Consider the following 20,207-nt stretch of genomic DNA (forward strand, 5'->3'; position numbering starts at 1 on the left):
ATTAGATTCAAGCAGTTTTAATTATATTTGCCGGAAGTTCTAATCATGGATATATATTGAATTTTTGGCAAGTTCTTTTTAGGCATTTCTCTAGAAAGTGATGTTTTCCCCTTCATTCTGTTAATGTGACGAATTTCACTTTTTTTTTCAAACGTTAAACCATTCTTTCTTTCTTTGTTCCAAACATGATGGATTCATTTTTTTGTTAAGATTTTATTTATTTATTTGAGAAAGAGAGGGAGAGGGAGCACAAGCAGGGGGAGGGGCAGAGGGAGAAGCAGGCTCCCCACTCAGCAGGGAGCCCGACGCTGGGCTCCATCCCAGGACCCTGGATCATGACCTGAGCCGAAGGCAGATGCTTAGCCAACTGAGCCACCCAGGCGTCCCCGTGGTGGATTTATTTTATTTTACTCTGCTGTAAAACCAAAGATTCCATTACAGCACAGAGACCATTATATTTCTAAAGGTCTTGAAAAAGTGGCGTGGCACATGCAAGACGTGAGTACAAACTGGAGGACTGGGTCATTTCCTTTGTCACAGGACCTACACTGTCACTGAGGCACGCATGTAAACCAACACTGCAGCACCGGACTGAAATGCACCGCAAACACGACAACTTCCAGGCATGCCTTAAGGCGCCCACCTTAGGACGGACTTTCAGTCTGCAGACTTCAGTGTGGGAAACGTTACCATTTTTTGGAAGAGTAAAAAGTTCACACTTCTGAAATCGCACAGAAGAATTTTAAGGCCAAAACACCGTGGGTTCATTTCTTTTCACCTCCAGGGACAAAACTGATGCTTTACTCAAAACCACATGAAGCTTCTTAGTTCCAACCCCACCCCAAACTTTTGACCTCCTGCACTGATGTTCTTTCCATCAGTTAAAGCTGATGGGGCCAGTCTGACTCCTGGTTGAAGGGTTGGAGTATAACCTAGTCCAATCTGCTCTAGCAGATAAAGGAGAACTACAAGCCAGTGTGTAGTTAGCAGCCACATCAAAACAGGCGCTAGTGGCACCTGTGCGAGCAAGGCTCACTGGTGTTTCAATCTTCTCATTTTAACCCCCTCGTAGATACAACCTCCAAGCTCAGTGTCATCATTTACTTGAGGGTGCAGCTGGACCTCAGCAGCCTCGTAACCCAGGGCAAAATTATTCTGTGACTGTTTGGATTTGGCTCTGTCAAAACTCATCTGAGAGCCAGCAAGCCAACCTTCAAAGGCTAATACAGCCCACTCATAAATGGCCGGTCCAGAAAAATCTATATCGGCACTGCTGTCAAGACAGAAACAATCTTATTTATAGGGGACTTCAGTTTCCCACTCTTCTTTCCTGTGTTCAGCACAAATAGGGTATCAGGAGTCAGTTTCAACCCTTCAACAAACTTATTCTACAAAGATATTTCTGCCCCGAGGGTGCTGTCTCTTTCATTTTTGGTTGAAAATAAGTCCCTAGTTATAGGTCTTATATTTGGTCTCTAGGGTGTCTTGACGCTTTCCCTGTATCTGTGTAAGCATGACCAGAAGTAAAAAATTCCACTCCGCTACAAGATTGGGTTCTCAGATCTACTGACAATACCAAACCCAAATCCTCTGTTGAAGACATCCTTGGCAACCATTTCTAGCTCAAAGTCAGCATGTTACACGTATCTCCAGCCAGAGGGCCTATCTCCATTTTGCTAGGGCAACCCAAATGTTAAACCATTCTTGCCTTCTGGAATAGGCCATTTTGGTCACACTGTATTCACCAGACATTGCTGGATTTGTTTTGCTAATAGTTGGTTTGATTGTTTTTTTTTACATTTATGTAAAACATCATGTTACACTGGCTTATTATTTTCCTTCTTTATAATGTTCTTGCCAGGTTTTGGTATCAAGGTAACACTGGCCTCAGAAGACAAAATGGAAAGCGTCTCACTTTTTCTATTCTCTGGAAAAGTTTATGTACAATTGGCATTATTTTTTTCTCAAATATTTGGTAAAACTCATCAGTGAAGTCATCTGGATTTGTTTTTTTTTAATGGAAATTTTAAAATTATGCACTCCATTTCTTTCATTGTTACAGGATTGTAGAGATTTTCTTGTGTCCATTTAGTTAAACTGTGCTTTTCTAGAAAATTGTCCATTGGTAAAAAAAAAAAAAAAAAAAAAAAAAAAAATTCTAGTTATTCAAGTAGGATTGGTTTTAATATCCTCATAATATTTTAAATACTTGTAGGATCCATAACAGTGTCCCCTCTTCCATTCTTGACATGGGTTATTTTTATCTTTTTTTTTTTCCTCCCTTCATCTCCCTAGGGAATTAGGACTTTATTAGTCTTTTCAAAGAACCAACTTCTAGTTTTGTTGAGCTTCTCTATTCTATATTTATTTTATATTGCCATTCAGTTCTCTTGTCTTTATGATTCCCTCTCTTCCACTTTGAGTTTGATATTTTCCCAACTTATTGAGGTAGGTGCTTAGATCACTGCCTTTTCAGTTCTTCTTCTTTTCTGTTGTATGTGTTGTAAGGGTATAAATTTTTCTCTAAGTACGGCTTTAGCTGCAGCTGATATGCTTTGCAATATTTTCATTATCATTCCAGTAAAACGTTTTCTAATTTCCATTGTTATTTCTTCATTGGTTTATGGGTTATTTAAAGGATAATTCTTTCTTTTCTTTTTTTCCCCTTTTAGTTAGAGAGAAAGCAAGCATGGGGGCTAGGGGCAGAGAGAGAGGGAGAGAGAGAATCTTAAGCAGGCTCTATGCCCAGTGCAGAGCCCAATGTGAGGCTTGAACTCATGACCCTGAGATCATGACCTGACCTGAAATCAAGAGTCGGTTGCTTAACCAACTGAGACACCCAGGCGCCCCTTAAAGGATAATTCTTAATTTCCATACCTGGAGGGATCTTCAAATGATCTTTTAATAATTTATTTCTAATGTGATTCCACTACTGACAGACAACAAACTGTATGATTTCAATTCTTTGTTTTTTATTGAGATTTGATTTAAACCTGGCATGTGGTAATTTTTATAAATATTCTAAGTATAATTTTAAAAATGAAATCTATAGCGTTAGGCGAAATATTCTTTATATATCAATTAGGTCAGATTTGTTCATTGTGAAGTTCAAATCTATGTTTTTTTGGTCTCTTTAATGAAAAAGGTATGTGAAATTTCACACTATGATTGTAGATTTATCTATTTCCTCCTGTAGTTACGTTGATTTTTGCCTTACACATTTTGAGGCTATTTTATTAAGTGCATGCAGTCTTAGAATCATTATATATTTCTGGTAAGTTAAACTATTACAAAATAGTCTATCTCTACCAATTATTTTTTTCCTAAAAGTCCACTTTTTCTGATATTAATATAATAACCCTTGCTTTTTTTGGTTAATGTTTACATGGTACATCTCTTTCTTATTCCCTTACTTTCAACATTTCTGTGTCCTTATCTTTGTGATGTGTTTCTTGTAAGCAGCGTATAGTTGTTTTCTTAATCCAGATCTACCATCTTACCATTTGCTTTCAGTTGTCCCACCGATTCTTTTTTTTCTTACTTTTAAATCGCTTGTTTCTCAAACTGAGGACCTCAGAGGGGAGGGGGGTGGGGGAATGGGATAGACCGGTGATGGGTAGTAAGGAGGGCACGTATTGCATGGTGCACTGGGTGTTATACACAACTAATGAATCATCGAGCTTTACATCGGAAACTAGGGATGTACTGTATGGTGACTAACATAATATAATAAAAAATCATTAAAAAAAATAAATAAGTAAATCGATTGTTTCTGTTATTTCATTTTCCCATTTATTTTGGTATTAATACATTATTTTACTATTCCTTTAGTAGTTACCCTAGATATTATTACATACACTCTTTTTGAAAAAATTAACATCAAGTACAAATTTTATCTCTTCCTGGACAGTGCTAGGACCTTGCAGCACTTTAACTGTATATACCTTCTTACCCAACTTAGATACTATTTTTTCCATATGTTTGTCCATTTAATTAACTTTATTAAGATGGAGTTGACGCTCCATAAAATGTTCCTGTTTTAAGCATACGGTTTGATGAGCTCTGACAAATGTTTACACCCGTGTAACCATCATGATATAGAACATTTACTTCACCCTGAAAAGTCATCACATGCTCAGGCAATTACTGACCTGATTTTTGTTATTATAGGTTTGTTTTGTAGTCTTTTGTGTTTGACTTCTTTAAGATCATCATGTTTTGAGATTCATTCAAGCTCTTCCAGATAGCACTAATTCAGTATTATGTATACATGAATGATATTCTATTGTTAATAGTCCACAATTTGTTTATACATTCATCATTTGATGGATATTGGAATTGCTAGGTCACATAGAAGTATACATTTAATTTTTTATAAGAAACTACCAAATTGTTTTCCAAAGTGGTTTTGCCATGTATTTAGATTTTTATATATTTCAACCCCATTAAATTCTGTTACCATGATTGCAATCATCAATATTTATTTATATTTCCCTTTCTGTGTATCTTTTATTTTTCTCTTCATTCTTTTTTGCATCTCTGAGATGCTATCTGGAATCATTTTCCTTCTGCTTGAAGAACATCTTTCACTCTTATCATTAGTGTAGCTCTGTTGATGATGAATTCTCTTTTTGTTTGTCCGAATGTCACATTTTTGAAGGCCATTTTGGCTTTTATTATTTCTATTGGAAAATAAGCTGTCAGTCTTATAGTTCTACTTTGAAGGTAATTTTCTTCTTTCATAAGCTACTTTTAAGACCTTTTCCCCCCTTCATTTACAGCATTTGTACTGTGGTGTGCTTAGGTGTGTTTTTATAGCTCCCTTCTCGGTTCTATAGTGCTTCTTGAATCTGTAGTTTGATATCATCCATCCATTTTAGAAAATTCTCAATTGTTATTTTGGAAAATACCAATACTGTCCAATTCTCTTCTTTCTTCTTCTTCTGGAGAGCAATTATGCATAACAGAAAAGTTTTCACTGTGTCTTTTTTTTTTAAAGATTTTATTTATTTATTCGACAGAGATAGAGACAGCCAGCGAGAGAGGGAACACAAGCAGGGGGAGTGGGAGAGGAAGAAGCAGGCTCATAGCGGAGAAGCCTGATGTGGGGCTCGATCCCAGAACGCCGGGATCACGCCCTGAGCCGAAGGCAGACACTTAACCGCTGTGCCACCCAGGCGCCCCTCACTGTATCTTTTATGTTTCTTAGTCCTTTTCTGCATTTATTATTCCTTTGTTTCTCTGTGCTTTTATTTTGGATATTTATTTCTGATCTTTCAGTTCTCTAATTCTCTCTCCAGCTGTTAAACCCATTATCAAATTTTTCTGTTCTGGAAGTTTCATTTTTAAAATCATTTCCATTTTTCTGCCAAAATTCTCAATTATGTCTTTTATTTCTGTAAACGTATTAGGTACAGTTAGGCCCGTGTCCGATTATCTGGATGCCTGTAAGTCTGTTTTTGTCGTGTTTCCCACCTTGGTTATCTATCACAGTAACTTGTCTCTTCATAGTCTTGACTATTTTAAAACAAATATTGGATACTGGATATGAAAAACTGTAGAGAAAAATTGAAGTTTAGGATGATAGTCTCTTTCAGTAGAGAGGATTTATGTTTTTCTTCTTGTTAATAGGTAAGGGTTCAAGCTATCCCAGATAACCTGAGTTCAATCAAGGCTTGGGATTACTTGAAGCTGCTTTAGTTCCTTTGCGATTATTTATAGCTCACAGCTAGTCCCCAGGTGCAGCTGTGTAGCTTATCCGAAGCTTAGAGGGGTACTTGGATCCCCCTCTTTGGTAGTCTCTGACTCCAGGTTTTTCTCCTTAACTTCATGAATTTGTCACCCTCTGTTGAACTTCTCAGCTTCTCGTCCACCTCTTCTGGAAGCTCCAGAGACCCGAATGCAATGCCATCTCCCTGTGTTTCCTTCTTTTCTAAGATCTTGGCTCCCTGATTCTTCACTGACTTAATTCCCTGATGCCTTCAAACATTTTTAAAATATAATTGTTCAGCTCTTCTAGTTCTTAGCAAAAGCATTAATCTGAATTACTTAGATTACCCACAATCAGAAGGGGAACTCCCAGACAAAAATCTTTAAGTATAAATGAAAGGAATCAGAGTGAAGAAAAAGGCAGGCTACAAAATATTAGAAATCATGTGCGTATGAACATACCTATGAAGAACATAAACAGTACAAGTGAAACATACCTATAGTCTCCCAGTAATCTTCAATACCTCTGTTATCTTCTATAAACTATCTTCTATATATTTTATCTCCTGTATTTTCTACCCTATGACTAATCACCTCCTTACTTTGGTACATTTGCCTGGGAAATGTAACGAAATTTGTTATATAAACCCCAATTTTCAATTATTAGTGAGAATATAGAAGAAATTGAGAGAGGGAAAAATAAATGATATATATTGCAGTTACTTAGGTAATAAAACAAGATTATAAGATGCAAATGGTCAATCAATTATTAGGGACAAAACAATTGCCATTCAAAAATGAATTGATAAGATGATTTGAGAAGAGTAGAGATTTAAAATATAAAAATGAGGATAACTCTATGGTTGCTGTTAACGTTGAGGAATAAAAGCCAAACTAAGAGCAAACTAGTATTAATAAAACAAAAGCATAGTAGCATTTGAAAAAAGAAAGAAATCTTCAAAGAAGTTTTATCACCAACAAAAATAATAGAAAACGAAGTGGTGGTAAAATAGAAATTAAGGAAATAAAATTCCTTAAACAGAAAACTCCTTCAAATATCAATTCTAGTTGAAAAATCCATTTTCCAGAGTTAATCTATTATTTTCTGCCTCAATGGTTACAATGCATGTCATATATTCCAAGAATTTTTGTTACTTTAGGACTTTATCATCAGTTTTTTAGGATTAGCGCTTGGAACGTAGTCTTTATTGAACAGATGGAAATGTCAAATGTGTATGGGACTAGGAGGAACCTACCCAGACCCAGTTGATCCCGAACAATGCTTTTGGAATAAATTCCTGGTATGTTTCGTTTTTCCTATATTGGCTTCTTTTTCTTAAAAATCTGCTTACAAAAGGATTCCAGTGAAGTGGTTAAGCAATGACTTTAAAGGAAAGTACAACTTCTAGAGTGTAGCAAGTTAGTGCCACTGTTCCAAGTCAAAAGCTGCATCTATAAATGCAGGAGAGGAAAGGAAACAGAATTATTGAGGATGAAGGATGAGAAGCAGTTCAACAAATATTTTAGCTTGAAGTCATTTCTTGTTTATTAGGACAAGAAAAGTGTACTGAATGAGGTTGAAACCCGAACTAGCCAACCAAGGCTAGGACCTAAGAGCTTCATGATTAGTTTACTCGAGAATGAAAGAGAGCACCAAGTACAGCACTACAGGTGCTCAACCTTGGTACATTCTAGAAGTCATCATGGAGCATATAACGCTAGAGGGACATGAGAACGTTCAGCTCTTTTAGCCTTGCTTTTGTAACTGAAGAACAACGTGATAATACGGAGAGTATATTAGGGAACATAAATAGTAATGCTGAACACAGATCTGGTGTTCAAAAACTGAAAACTGGGTCCAGAAAGACTTCACACAAGCCATCAAAATATAAGGTCAGAATATGAGTAAAAATGAAAAGATCGCACTCTCAGAATAGGATATATTTCTCTTAACCTGAACTTCTGACTCAGGATGTTTCCTCTATGGATTTCTTTTCACCTGCTGTTATGAAAAGGTTTGATGAAACCATCCACTGTACTGCCTCAGAAATTCTCGTTTTTGAGTTATCCTAAGTTTTCTTCAGTTGTTTTGAAGAACAGTATGCAATCCTCAAACAAATGAAATAATAGCTTTTTTTTTAAAGAACTTATTTGAGAGAGAGAGAGAGAGAGCCCAAGCAGAGGGAACTGCAGAGGGAGAGGGGGAAGCAGGTTCCCCACTGAGCAGGGACCTGTGGACTTGATCCCTGGACCCTGGGATCGTGACCTGAGCTGAAGGCAGATGCTGAACTGACTAAGCCACACCCAGGTGCCCCAAAGAAATTAATTGCTTTAATTTGCTTTAATTACAAAATAAATATATACCAGAAGGGATTTAAAGAGATCACGTGGAGTGTTACAAAACAAAATAACCCAAGAGTCCATCCATCTAAAAAGTGTGGTAATCATTGCATTATCTAGAGTGTCTCTGAAAACACTATATGGTTTCCATACACGTGTTTTAAAGCGACCGGAAGCTACAACATATGAAAAAACCAATGAACTGAGCAAAAAGCCCTTGCCTCAAGGATACAGAATCAAAACAATTGCTGGATTTATGCTTTTTGCTTTTCATCACATTGAGTCATGTGCCACTTGTAAAACTATCATCTCTCAAGCTCTGACTTACCTCCTGTGCTCTGCTCTGTAACACTGGGGCTGGGACTCTACCCACAATTTTCTTGTGCCAGCTGGCTCCCTCTTGGAGTGCCAGGGAGGAGCACTGGAGGAAGACTAGGAGGCAGGAGGAAGGAAAGGGACCTTCTCCTTCCTGTAGCTTCCTGTTCAGGTCAGCACCAGAAGCCCTGCTTCGTCCCCCCTGAAGCTTCACTTTGTTCCAGAGGGAGCGGTTTGCAGTCCTCCTAACCTTTGGAGCCCCTGCCTCATTGTCCCCTCAGAGAGGCCACCACTAGCAGCTGGTGTCTTGTCCTCAGAGCTGTAGGTTTCTGCTTTGTGGGCCTTTTCTTTAAGCTTCTAAATTTCCAACATGCCAACATCTTCCCTTTGTTGGACCCCTAGCGGGGCTCACTGCATCCTGTAGTTGCTAATTCAGTCTATAAAACGTGATACCTTAGTGTTCTATTTGTGCCTTGTCGCTTACTTTGATGGGTAGAATAATGGTCCCCCTCAAGACATCCACAGCCTATGAATATGTTACCTCACATGGCCAAAGGAATTTAGCAGGTAAGGATCCTGAGATGGGAAGATTATCCTGGATTATCTGCATGGGCCCAGTGTCATCACAAGGGTCCTTACGAGAGGGAGGCAGGGGGTCTGAGTCAGAAAAGTGGGTGTGATACACAAAAATAAACTCCAAATGGATGAAAGACCTCGATGTGAGACAGGAATCCATCAAAATTCTAGAGGAGAACATAGGCAGCAACCTCTACGACATCGGCCAAAGCAACCTTTTTCATGACACATCCCCAAAGGCAAGAGAAACAAAAGATAAAATGAATTTATGGGACTTCATCAAGATAAAAAGCTTCTGCACAGCCAAGGAAACAGTCAAAAAAACTAAGAGGTAGCCCATGGAATGGGAGAATATATTTGCAAATAACACTACAGATAAAGGACTGGTATCCAAGATCTACAAAGAACTTCTCAAACTCAATACACGAGAAACAAATAAATTAAAAAATGGGCAGAAGATATGAACAGACACTTTTCCAATGATGACATACAAATGGCTAACAGACACATGAAAAAAATGTTCAAAATCATTAGCCATCAGGGAAATTCAAATCAAAACCACACTGAGATACCACCTTACGCCAGTTAGAATGGCAAAAGTAGACAAGGCAAGAGACAACAATTGTTGGAGAGGATGTGGAGAAAGGGGATCCCTCCTACATTGTTGGTGGGAATGCAAGTTGGTACAGCCACTCTGGAAAACGGTGTGGAGGTCCCTTAAAAAGTTAAAAATTGAGCTACCCTATGATCCAGCCATTGCACTACTGGGTGTTTACCCCAAAGATACAGACGTAGTGAAGGGAAGGGCCATATGCACCCCAATGTTCATAGCAGCAATGTCCACAATAGCTAAATCGTGGAAGGAGCCGAGATGCCCTGCAACAGATGACTGGATTAAGAAGTTGTGGTCCATATATACAATGGAATATTACTCAGCTATCAGAAAGAACGAATTCTCAACATTTGCTGCAACATGGACGGCACTGGAGGAGATAATGCTAAGTGAAATAAGTCAAGCAGAGAAAGACAACTATCATATGATTTCTCTCATCTATGGAACATAAGAACTAGGATGATCAGTAGGGGAAGAAAGGGATAAAGAAAGGGGGGGTAATCAGAAGGGGGAATGAAACATGAGAGACTATGGACTATGAGAAACAAACTGAGGACTTCAGAGGGGAGGGGGGTGGGGGAATGGGATAGACCGGTGATGGGTAGTAAGGAGGGCACGTATTGCATGGTGCACTGGGTGTTATACGTAACTAATGAATCATCGAGCCTTACATCGGAAACCGGGGATGTACTGTATGGTGACTAACATAATATAATAAAAAATCATAAAAAAAGAAAAGAAAAGAAAAGTGGGTGTGACAATGGACGCAGAGGTTGCAGTGATTGGAAGGCCACTGAGACAAGATGCAGGTGGTCTCTGGAAGCAGGAAGAGGCAGGCAGGCATAAATATGCTGGATCCTCCAAAAGGAACACAATTCAGCTGACACCTTGATTTTAGCCCAATGAAAATGATTTTGGATTTCTGACCTCCAGAACTATAAGGTAACAAATTTGTGCTGTCTCAAGCACTTCACTTAATGTGAAGTAATTTGTTTTTTGGTTTTTTTGGTTTTTTTGGTTTTTTTTTTTTTTAAAGATTTTATTTACTTATTTGACAGAGAGAGACAGTGAGAGAGGGAACACAAGCAAGGGGAGTGTGAGAGGGAGAAGCAGGCTTCCCGCCGAGCAGGGAGCCTAATGTGGGGCTCATCCCAGAACCCTGGGATCATGACCCAAGCCAAAGGCAGACACTTAATGGCTGAGCCACCCAGGTGCCCCTGAAGTAATTTGTTAATAGCGGTAATAGAAACCTACTCTAGTTACCTAGTTAATAACACTTTACATTAAATTCTGTCTGTTAAACCAACTGCTGTGATGCGTATCTCCTGACCTCACCCTGACTGATTCAAGTAGAATTGCATATCTAGTTCTCCATTATTAACAGCTTAAGTACTGCTCGGTCATTTTATTTGATCATTTATTTTATTAGAATCATCAGGCCTCAATAATCGTCCCCGAGGATCACATTAGCTTGTGATGACATACTGAGCATTGAATGTTTTAAAAAGTCTCCCTATTTGTAAAATTCTGTCCTTCCTATCGAGGCCAACTTTACATTATAGAATAGGACATGAAAACATATGAACTACATTAGCAATGAAAACAAAAGACACTTGCCAGTTTGTCAGGTCGTCGAGAAGATTAGGAAAAACCAGGTCGAGATCCGCGGTACTCGTTATGGTGGGAAGCAGAGAAGAACACCCGGAGGCTGAGACCAAGAGTCTGGTTAATGAGGAAATGAGTGAACGTTACTTACCTGGACATGAAGGTACAATCCAGGAACTAGAAGTCCAGGAAGACTGCTAGATGGTGTCAAGTGCAAACTCTAGGAATGTAGCAAAGGTATGAAGTCATAGCTGCACATAGTGCTTCGGGTAGTTGAACTGGATCCAACATTCAGGAAATGCCCAGTGGACTAGAAGCCAGGCTGCCATCATGGTTGGTAGTAGACAAATAGAGTTCATAGTCCAGGGGTGTCTACAAAGGCAGTAATGAGAAAGTAGATCCACAAAAGGGTCTCTTTTTTGCTTTTAAAGATTTTATTTATTTATTTATTTGAAAGAGAGAGAGAGCGCATCAGCAGAGGGGAGCAGCAGAGGGAGAGGGAGAAGCAGACTGCCCACCGAGCAGGGAGCCCACTGATGTAGGACTTGATCCCAGGACTGCGGGATCATGACCTGAGCCGAAGGCAGACATTTAACTAAGCCCCCCAGGTGCCCCCACAAAAGGGTCTTTGATCTCTATTTCTCAAAGCAGATACATGGATATGTATAGTTTTGACTCTGATTTCTGTAACATCTACCCTTCCGTGTGAAAATATGCAAGGACGCTAAGTCCATTTAGAGTTAAGTACATATACGTAAAATATATTTAATATATGATATATGTAATATATTTACAGATATTTCTACAAATTTATATGTTTTATATATTTTTTTACTTGCTATTATGTTTATATTTATATATATAAAGAGATTTCTTTTAAGGAATCGGAGCACATAATTATGGAGGGTGGGAAGTCCAAAATCTGCGGGATGGGGCCGCAGCCTTGAGACTCAGGAATCGATGATGCTGCACTTCAGGTCCAAAGACCATCTGCTGGCAGAACCCTTGCTCTGGGGAGATCAGTCTTAATTCTATTAAGACCTTTAACTGATTGGATGAGGTCCACCCACCTTATGGAGGTCAATCTGCTTTACTCACTGATTCATTTGTAAATCTCGTCCAAAAACACCTTCAAAGAAACATCCAGATAGGGACACCTGGGTGGCTCAGTCAGTGAAGGGTCTGCCTTCAGCTCAGGTCATGATCCCAGGGTCCTGGGATCGAGTCCCGCATCAGGCTCCTTGCTCAGCGGGGAGCCTGCTTCTCCCTCTTCCTCTGCCCCCTCTCTGCTCATGCTCTCTCTCTGTCTCTCTCTCTTTGACAAATACATAACATCTTAAAAAAAAAAAAAAGGAAAAGAAACACCAAGATTAATGTTTGACCAAATATCTGGACATCATAGCCCGGCCAAGTTAACACATAAAATTAATCATCACAACCCTCTTGCCTAGCTAATGCGGTAGAGGAAGATATTATAAGAGTCGAGGATATTAACATAGCCCTGCTGTAAGTTTTTATTCCCTCCCATACCCTGAAGATAATAGAACAAATTGAGAACTAAATTATGTAGTGCATTCTTCAAATGCAGGGTCCAGCTTAAACAAACCACATTTATTTTGTTCCAAGGTTTTTTAAAAAAGTACAATTACAGTAAAACATCACATATTTAAAAAGAAGTAATCTGAGAAACTTTTTCTTATACAATGTAATTACAAAAAGAGAAATAATCATCTCCCCTTAAGGGAGGGTTAAGAAGAAAAAGTTTCTATAACACACATGCTTTTTTTTTTTTTTTTTTGTCTAAAGGAAAAGTAACTGTATAAACATAAGACTACCAATTATAATAGCAAGACACATTGAAAGAAGTGAGAAGCCACACTTCATAGTGAAAAGAAACAATAACCCTGAGACCTCTAACTGTTTTCTACTTCTTCAGCAATCATTTGGGGGTCACTTAGTGATTGGGTAAAGCAGTGCTATACCTTCCAACAGCCCCTGAAGGTATCACAGCCCCAGAGCACACAATGATGATTCGGAAAAATAACTGAGCTATTAAATTGGCTTATATTCAGTATAACACTGAATCTGTAAGAAAGAATAGACATTGAATCAAGACAGAAAGTTGAGTGCAAGCTTCTACCTCCCACCTAAAACATCCAGGAAAAAAAAAGACCTTAAAACATCAAAAGAATGAATTAAAAAGAGGTATTAAAAAAATGAGAAGCACAACCAGAAAGCTTCCAACTTTGAGAAAATTCACAAATGATAAAAAGCAGATGGGATCCTATTAATGGAGGAAATCCTAATCCAAAACACATGTAGGAGAAGGTAGCTTTGCTGACAAGGAGAACTTCTGGCAGAACTTCAAGCTCAGGGTCAAAGGAAGAGGGAGCAGAAGTAACTACAGTCAATAAGCAACTTGGCAACCTGAACAGCGGAGGAAGGTGGACTCCTCCTCCTCCTCCTCCCCCTCCCCCTCCCCCCCCTCCCTGTGCAGAGCATGGGCATCAGCACAGGTCAGCCCCGGTGACAGCAGGGCTGGCCAGGTGGAGTGTAGCGGAGGACCTGGGCCACTGCCCGCAGAGAGATCTGGGAAGTGCCTTCGATGTCCAAGGGGGGTTGTCAAATAGGCAGTTGCAGATTTGGTTCTGGAACTCAGGGGAAACGTAGGGACTGGAGAGACCTGCTTGGAGTCATCCTACACTGACAGTATTTGAAGCCAAGAGACTGTGTGAGATCACCTTGGGAAAGAACACACAGAAAGAAGAGAAGAGGCCCCAGGACTAAGCCCCAGGACACCCCAACATGTGGAGGACAGGTTCTATCTATGTAACACTGAAACAGCCAGAATGTGAAATTAGTTTACATTTGTGAACAAATTAATTGAAGAGGGCATTGGGGGTTATGTGCCCACCTAGAACAGAACCGAGACACATTCTAGTCCCCCTACCAAATCCTGGACAGTCAGCTTGACTGGGAGCTTTGCCACACAAGTGCTTGATAGATGTCTATTTGATGAACAAATGTGTACATTAATAAATAAACTTCCCATGGTCTGGGGAGAATTTAGACCAAATTTCTCATTGTTGTTAAGCATTTTCTCCACCCACTTACATGCTTCCTCTCCATTTTTCTCACTTTGCAGGTAATGTCTAGAAACATACCTTTTAGGTATGTTTGTTTGTTTGTTTATTTATTTAGATTTATTTGTTCGAAGTGGGGAGGAGCAGAGGGAGAGGGAAAGAGAGTCTTAAGCAGACTCCACGCAGAGCATGGAGCCTGAGGCAGGGCTTGATCTCATGACCCTGAGATCACGACCTGAGCTGAACCCCGGTCGGAAGCTTAACCAACTCTGCCACCCAGGAGCCCCCAAAGACTTTTAAATAAAAAGGGACCTCCTTGGGGCGCCTGGGTGGCTCAGTCAGTTAAGCATCTGCCTTCCACTAGAGTCTAGAGTCTCAATCTCAGGGTCCTGGGATCAAGCCCCACATCAGGCTCTATACTCAGCAGCAAGTCTGCTTCTCCCTCTCCCTCCGTGATCTCTCTTGCTTTCGTGGTCTTTCAAATAAATAAATAAAATCTTTTTTTTTAGAGGGGGGCCATCCTTCCTTTTTACTTACCTCAATATTAAATTAGCACTTTGGCATTTTATTTCTAATTTTCCAGCTGTACTAATTTCATTTTTCCATCCAGACCTTTTTGCGAAAAATATCAGATAAGGAACAATTCCCTTCATAGACCTCTCCAAGGACAGTAACGGAAGACGAGTACCTGAGGATAATTAAGAGCCAGGACCACACGGTCTTGCTCCTTTTTCCCAAATAGAGATTTGACCTCCATAATGACCTCTGCGTGTGATTTTATTAAAGGAACCAGCAGGTTTCCTTGTACTGTAACAACATGCACAATCTCTTGGAATTGCAGCGTCTATTTAGATCACAGTGGAGTAGAGCACCTGACTGTTAGTTATCTCTAGTTGACAGGAACACCCATCACTGCAAAGGAGAGCAGAGAAACAGGTAAGAAATATATGCACAAGAAAAAAAATGTATTGTGAAATATTTCCATGCCAATAAATACAGCTCTACCTTATAATTTTTTATGACTTCAGAGATTTCTATTTTATAAATTTGTAACTCACTTAACCCAACCTAGATTCTTGGACATTGAATTTTTTCCTATCATAAACATCTGTTGTACACAGTTCCGAACTGCAGTCTGGTTATTTCTTGAGATAAATTCTTAGAAGAGAGGTTGGTAGATTACGGGATGTGCTTTTAATGGATTTTTGACATGTACTACCAAAGTGTTCTTCAGAAGTGTGGTACCAACATATACTCCTACTATCAGTGACCCCTTTTCCTACCCCATTGCTAACTGAGGCATTATCATTCTTTGAAATTTTTGTCAGTTATTTGGGTGAAAAAGGTAGATTATTGTGGATAATTACATTAAAAAATTATATTTTTTAAAAGATTTTATTTATTTATTTATTTATTTATTTATCAGAGAAAGAGAGTGCACAAGCAGGGGGAGAAGCAGGCAGAGAGAGAAGCAGGCTCCCCGCTGAGCAGGGAGCCTGATGTGGGACTCCATCCCAGGACCCTGGGTTCATGACCTGAGCCAAAGGCAGATGCTAAACTGACTGAGCCATCCAGGCATCCCCAAAGTTACATTTCCTTGCTTACGTCTTTTACATTTTTGTTCAAGTCCAAATTTATCAAGCTGTTAAAGATGCAACCATAAAAATGCAACCTAGTGTTGCTTCTTTTTCACAGGGTGACTTGTATAGTGGCAGATTTTACCCAACAGGCTTTCACAAGTGTCTTCAGACCAACATCTGGGCAGTCACACAGCAAGATACGGGGTAAGCTGAGAAATCTGAGCCTATGTCCCAACCCTTTACTTCTTGGACTGAAACCGTGGTCTTCCACAAGACAGCAGAATAGTGTCTTAAGGCTGAGGAAATATATACCTCTTTTATTTTTATTTTTTTAAAGATTTTATTTATTTATTTGACAGAGAGAAAGACAGCCAGCGAGAGAGGGAACACAGGCAGGGGAAGTGGGAGAGGAAGAAGCAGGCTCCCAGCGGAGGAGCCCGATGTGGGGATCGATCCCAGAACGCTGGAATCACGCCCTGAGCCCAAGGCAGACGCTTAATGACTGAACCACCCAGGTGCCCCTATATACCTCTTTTAAACAGAGTTCAACTAATGATTAAAGACCTTTGCTGTTGGAAGTGTTCAGGAAAAAAAACAACCAAAACCCACAAAACCCTGAAGAAACCACAGAAATGAGGGGCACCTGGGTGGCTCAGAGGGTTAAGCGTCTGCCTTCGGCTCAGGTCATGATCCCAGGGTCCTGGAATCGAGCCGCACATCAGGCTCCCTGCTCAGCGGGGAGCCTGCTTCTCCCTCTGCTGCTCCCCCCACTCATGCTCACTCGCTCTCTCTCTGGATCACTCCCTCTCTCTCAAATAAAATCTTAAAAAAAGAAAGAAAGAAAGAAAGAAAGAAAGAAAGAAAGAAAGAAAGAAAGAAAGAAAGAAAGAAACCAGAGAAATGAGAACGTGAAATTGCCAACTTCACAACTTTGTGAAAAGCAGTTCCAACAGCAAGACGCCCTCTGCTTTCTGGGCCAAAGATCAATCAAGAGCCTACTCGTCACACATCCCGTCTAACAATTCGGTAGGAAACTTTCTAACTCTAAGATGATTAAAAGGTTTCTTCTGTAGCGCCTGCAGTTTGGGTTGGTGGCTTATTCTTCTGTCTCCGTTACTGATGTCAAGTGGTGCGAGCTTTGGCTTCCCCGCTGTCAGGCACCCAGGTTTGTTTAGGTCAGTTGCAAAATGGGTTGAAGGCTTTGGAGGCTTTAGAGGATTACAAACGATCGCCTGTCGTGGCTACAAAATCATAAAGAGGCATTTTATCACACATGCCATGAAGTGCTTGGGTTTTCTCTGTAAAAACAGAAATTGTTACATTGCATCTGGTCACCTTTTCCTTAAAAAGGTAGAAAAAGACCTACTTCCAATCCAAGTAGGGTATTGAGTATTGCAGAGGAGTGAATGCTTTTCGGAGTGAATTGCTTGTACAGGGCAAGGGAATGCAGGCCAAATGCTGCTGAAATTGAGAAACAAACCTACTAAAGGGTTGAAAAAGTCTGGCAAAGTGTTCAAAACACAATAATGAAGCACTTCACTTACAATAAAAATGCGCTTCAGCCACCAGCGTTCAATGGTGTCCCTATCAGATGTCTTCTCCTCCCCAGCACAGGCCTCAGTGAATGCCCTCCCATCTGGTCCTCCAACAACCCAGCAGGGACAGCCCCTCAGGACAAAGGACAAAAGCTGCATCTTAGAGCCAGGAAGGACCTCAGAATGTGCCTAGTACAAATTCCTTGGAGGTTAACAGCCAGCCCAGAGGAGGTACACTGGACATCTAGCCGGGCCATTGTCCTTCTGAGATGCTCCCCCACCACCCACACCGGGCACCTCTCAAGCCCCTCTCAGATCCGCTGCTCCTCTGTGGGAGTGGGAATCATTCTCCATACATGTTAAAATGTATTGACAGATGAAATATAGGATGTCTGGGATTTCCAAGGATGGGGAGACCTTGGTGGGGACATAGATGAAGCCAAGTTGGCCATGAGGTGGTCATTGTTCAAGCTGATCACGAATACACGGATACATTATTATATTATTCTCTCTACTTCCACCTATGTTTGAAAACTTTCATAATAAAATACTTTTTAAAAATCATGAGACAGTAAAAAAAAAAAACACAAGAAAGGAAAAAAGAAATCCTCCCTAAAACTCAGGGTATGAGGAGCTAGGAGCTTCCTACAGAGCATTGATCTAGTGTCCTACACACGGCTTTGGTCAACAACTACAGACAACAGTGGTAATGACCAGAATGATGACATGTGAAAAGACGGGTACAGAGAAGCTCAGTAGATAATAAAGGCAGTTCAGGACTCCACCCTCTACCGGGTGCTTCAACCGATTCAAAGCAGGTGGCCCAAGACCACAGTTTGAGAAACCCTTCACTCATGAGTTACAGAACATGGTCTGATTTCTAGCTTCCAGTTGGGTGAATTTCCTTTATTCTAGCCACTCTAACAGTAGGACGTGAGCAATTAACTCAATGTATCTCAATAGCCCAAAGGATCTAAAAAGTGTGATGACAGGTAAGTACTTCCTAAATACTACATCCCTCATTACTCTCCCCCCAACATATTTATTGATAGAACAGCCTTCGTAGTTCTTAAAAATCTTAGTGTATCAGCCAAAAGAAGCACCGCTGGCTAGCAACCATTTTATTAGGAGATTTAGTAGAAAAACTATTTATTATTGAGAAAAAAAAATAGGAAAATACTGAAAGTTCTTAGTATTCATGAAGGTATTTGATTTAAAGAATTGTTAAAACTTATCATTTATTAGAAGAAAATATTAATATGCTAGCATTTCTTTGGCAGTTCTAGGGAGCCAGGTCAGGTTCTGGGGAAGAGGTAAACCGACACTATCCCCCCTCTAGAACACAATTGCTAATTTTGGGTCAAGTTGTGTAATCTGTGAGTTATTTAAGAGCAGGGTTGCAGGGAAACAGGATCTCTCATACCTTGTTTTAGGATTGCAGAATGCCACAACTCCAGTGGAGGGAAATTTAGCATACCTATCAAAATTACAGACGCATGTGCCATTTGACTCAGTAATCCTCTAGACACAACTTCACACACTTAAATGATACAGCCTTGCTGCTTTTGTTATAATAGCAAACAATTGGAATAACCCAATAAGCCCATCAGTAGCAGAGTGGTTAAATAAGTCATAGTTGTCCAAACAATGGAGGACATGTAGCTGCTATATAAATAAATAAGAAAGAGAGAGAGAGGAGGAGGAGTTAAGATGGCGGAGGAGTAGGAGACCCCTTTTACAGCCGGTCCCCCAAGTCGAGCTGGATAAGTATCAGACCAGCCTAAACAACCACAGAACCAGCCTGAGATGCAGGAAGATGCATCTGGATCTCTACAAATGAACATCTCCAGCGCTGGGTATTGAGGTACGAAGCGGGGAGCCATGAAACCGTGCACAGATATCGGAAGATAAACGGAAGGGGGAGGGAGCCGCCGCGTTCGGGGCGCCGGGAAGCGGTAGCCACTTGCACGGGGGAGCGGGTGGGGCTCGCGGACGGGGCTCGCGGACGGCACCCGCAAAACAGCAGACTGAGACCGTGAGCGGGGTGCGCGCGCCACCAGGCATCTCGCGGAACACCGGAATCCCGGTGCGCTCACGGGATCCAGACTGAGACCGGGAGCTTCCGGAGCGCGCGCGGGGCGGCTGGCGGCTGGCGGCATTAGAAACACAAAGGACAGAGATGCGCCGGCCCTGGAAGTGAGGGCTGGGACGCTGGGTGTGGGGCGCACATCCCGGGACGCTGCAGGGTTGAGCAGCACCAACAGTAAAAGAGTTAAAGAGGCCAGAACATTAGTAGAGAACGGGCCGCAATCCCTCTGTTCTGTGACAGAGGCTGAAATTTGGCCGCTGCTGCTCTGACTCTCAGAAGAGGCACAGCAAACCGCCAGGGAAAGCCGCCAGAGAACAAAAGCCTGGAAATACCGGCTCAGGGAGTGCCCAATCCCATCCCCCCTCGCAGGGGACGCCGAGACTCTACCCAAACAGGGTTGCCTGAGTATCGGCGCGGCAGGCCGCTCCCCCAGAAGCAGGCTGAAAAATCAAGAAACCCACAACCCGGGCGCCTGGGTGGCGCAGTCATCGAGCGCCTGCCTTTGGCTTAGGGCGTGATCCCGGCGTTCGGGAAAGGAGTCCCTCATCGGGCTCCTCCGCTGGGAGCCTGCTTCTTCCTCTCCCACTCCCCCGCTTCTGTTCCCTCTCTCGCTGGTTGGCTGCCACATAAATAAATAAATAAATAAATAAATAAATAAATAAATAAATAAATAAAATCTTTAAAGAAGAAGCCCACATCCCTAAGATCCCTATAAAACAAGGGGCACGGCCTGGGACCCAGTCAATAATTTGGGCTCTGGAC

General features: G+C 41.0%; 1 pseudogene; it reads right to left on the reverse strand.

The window, feature by feature from the left end:
• Nucleotides 1–498: 498 nt before the first annotated feature.
• LOC103681009 overlaps nucleotides 499–20,207 on the reverse strand; it is a 49,161-nt pseudogene continuing 29,452 nt past the window's right edge.

The sequence above is a fragment of the Ursus maritimus genome, unplaced genomic scaffold (genome assembly GCF_017311325.1).
Source record: "Ursus maritimus isolate PB19 unplaced genomic scaffold, ASM1731132v1 scaffold_28, whole genome shotgun sequence".
Lineage (NCBI taxonomy): Eukaryota > Metazoa > Chordata > Mammalia > Carnivora > Ursidae > Ursus > Ursus maritimus.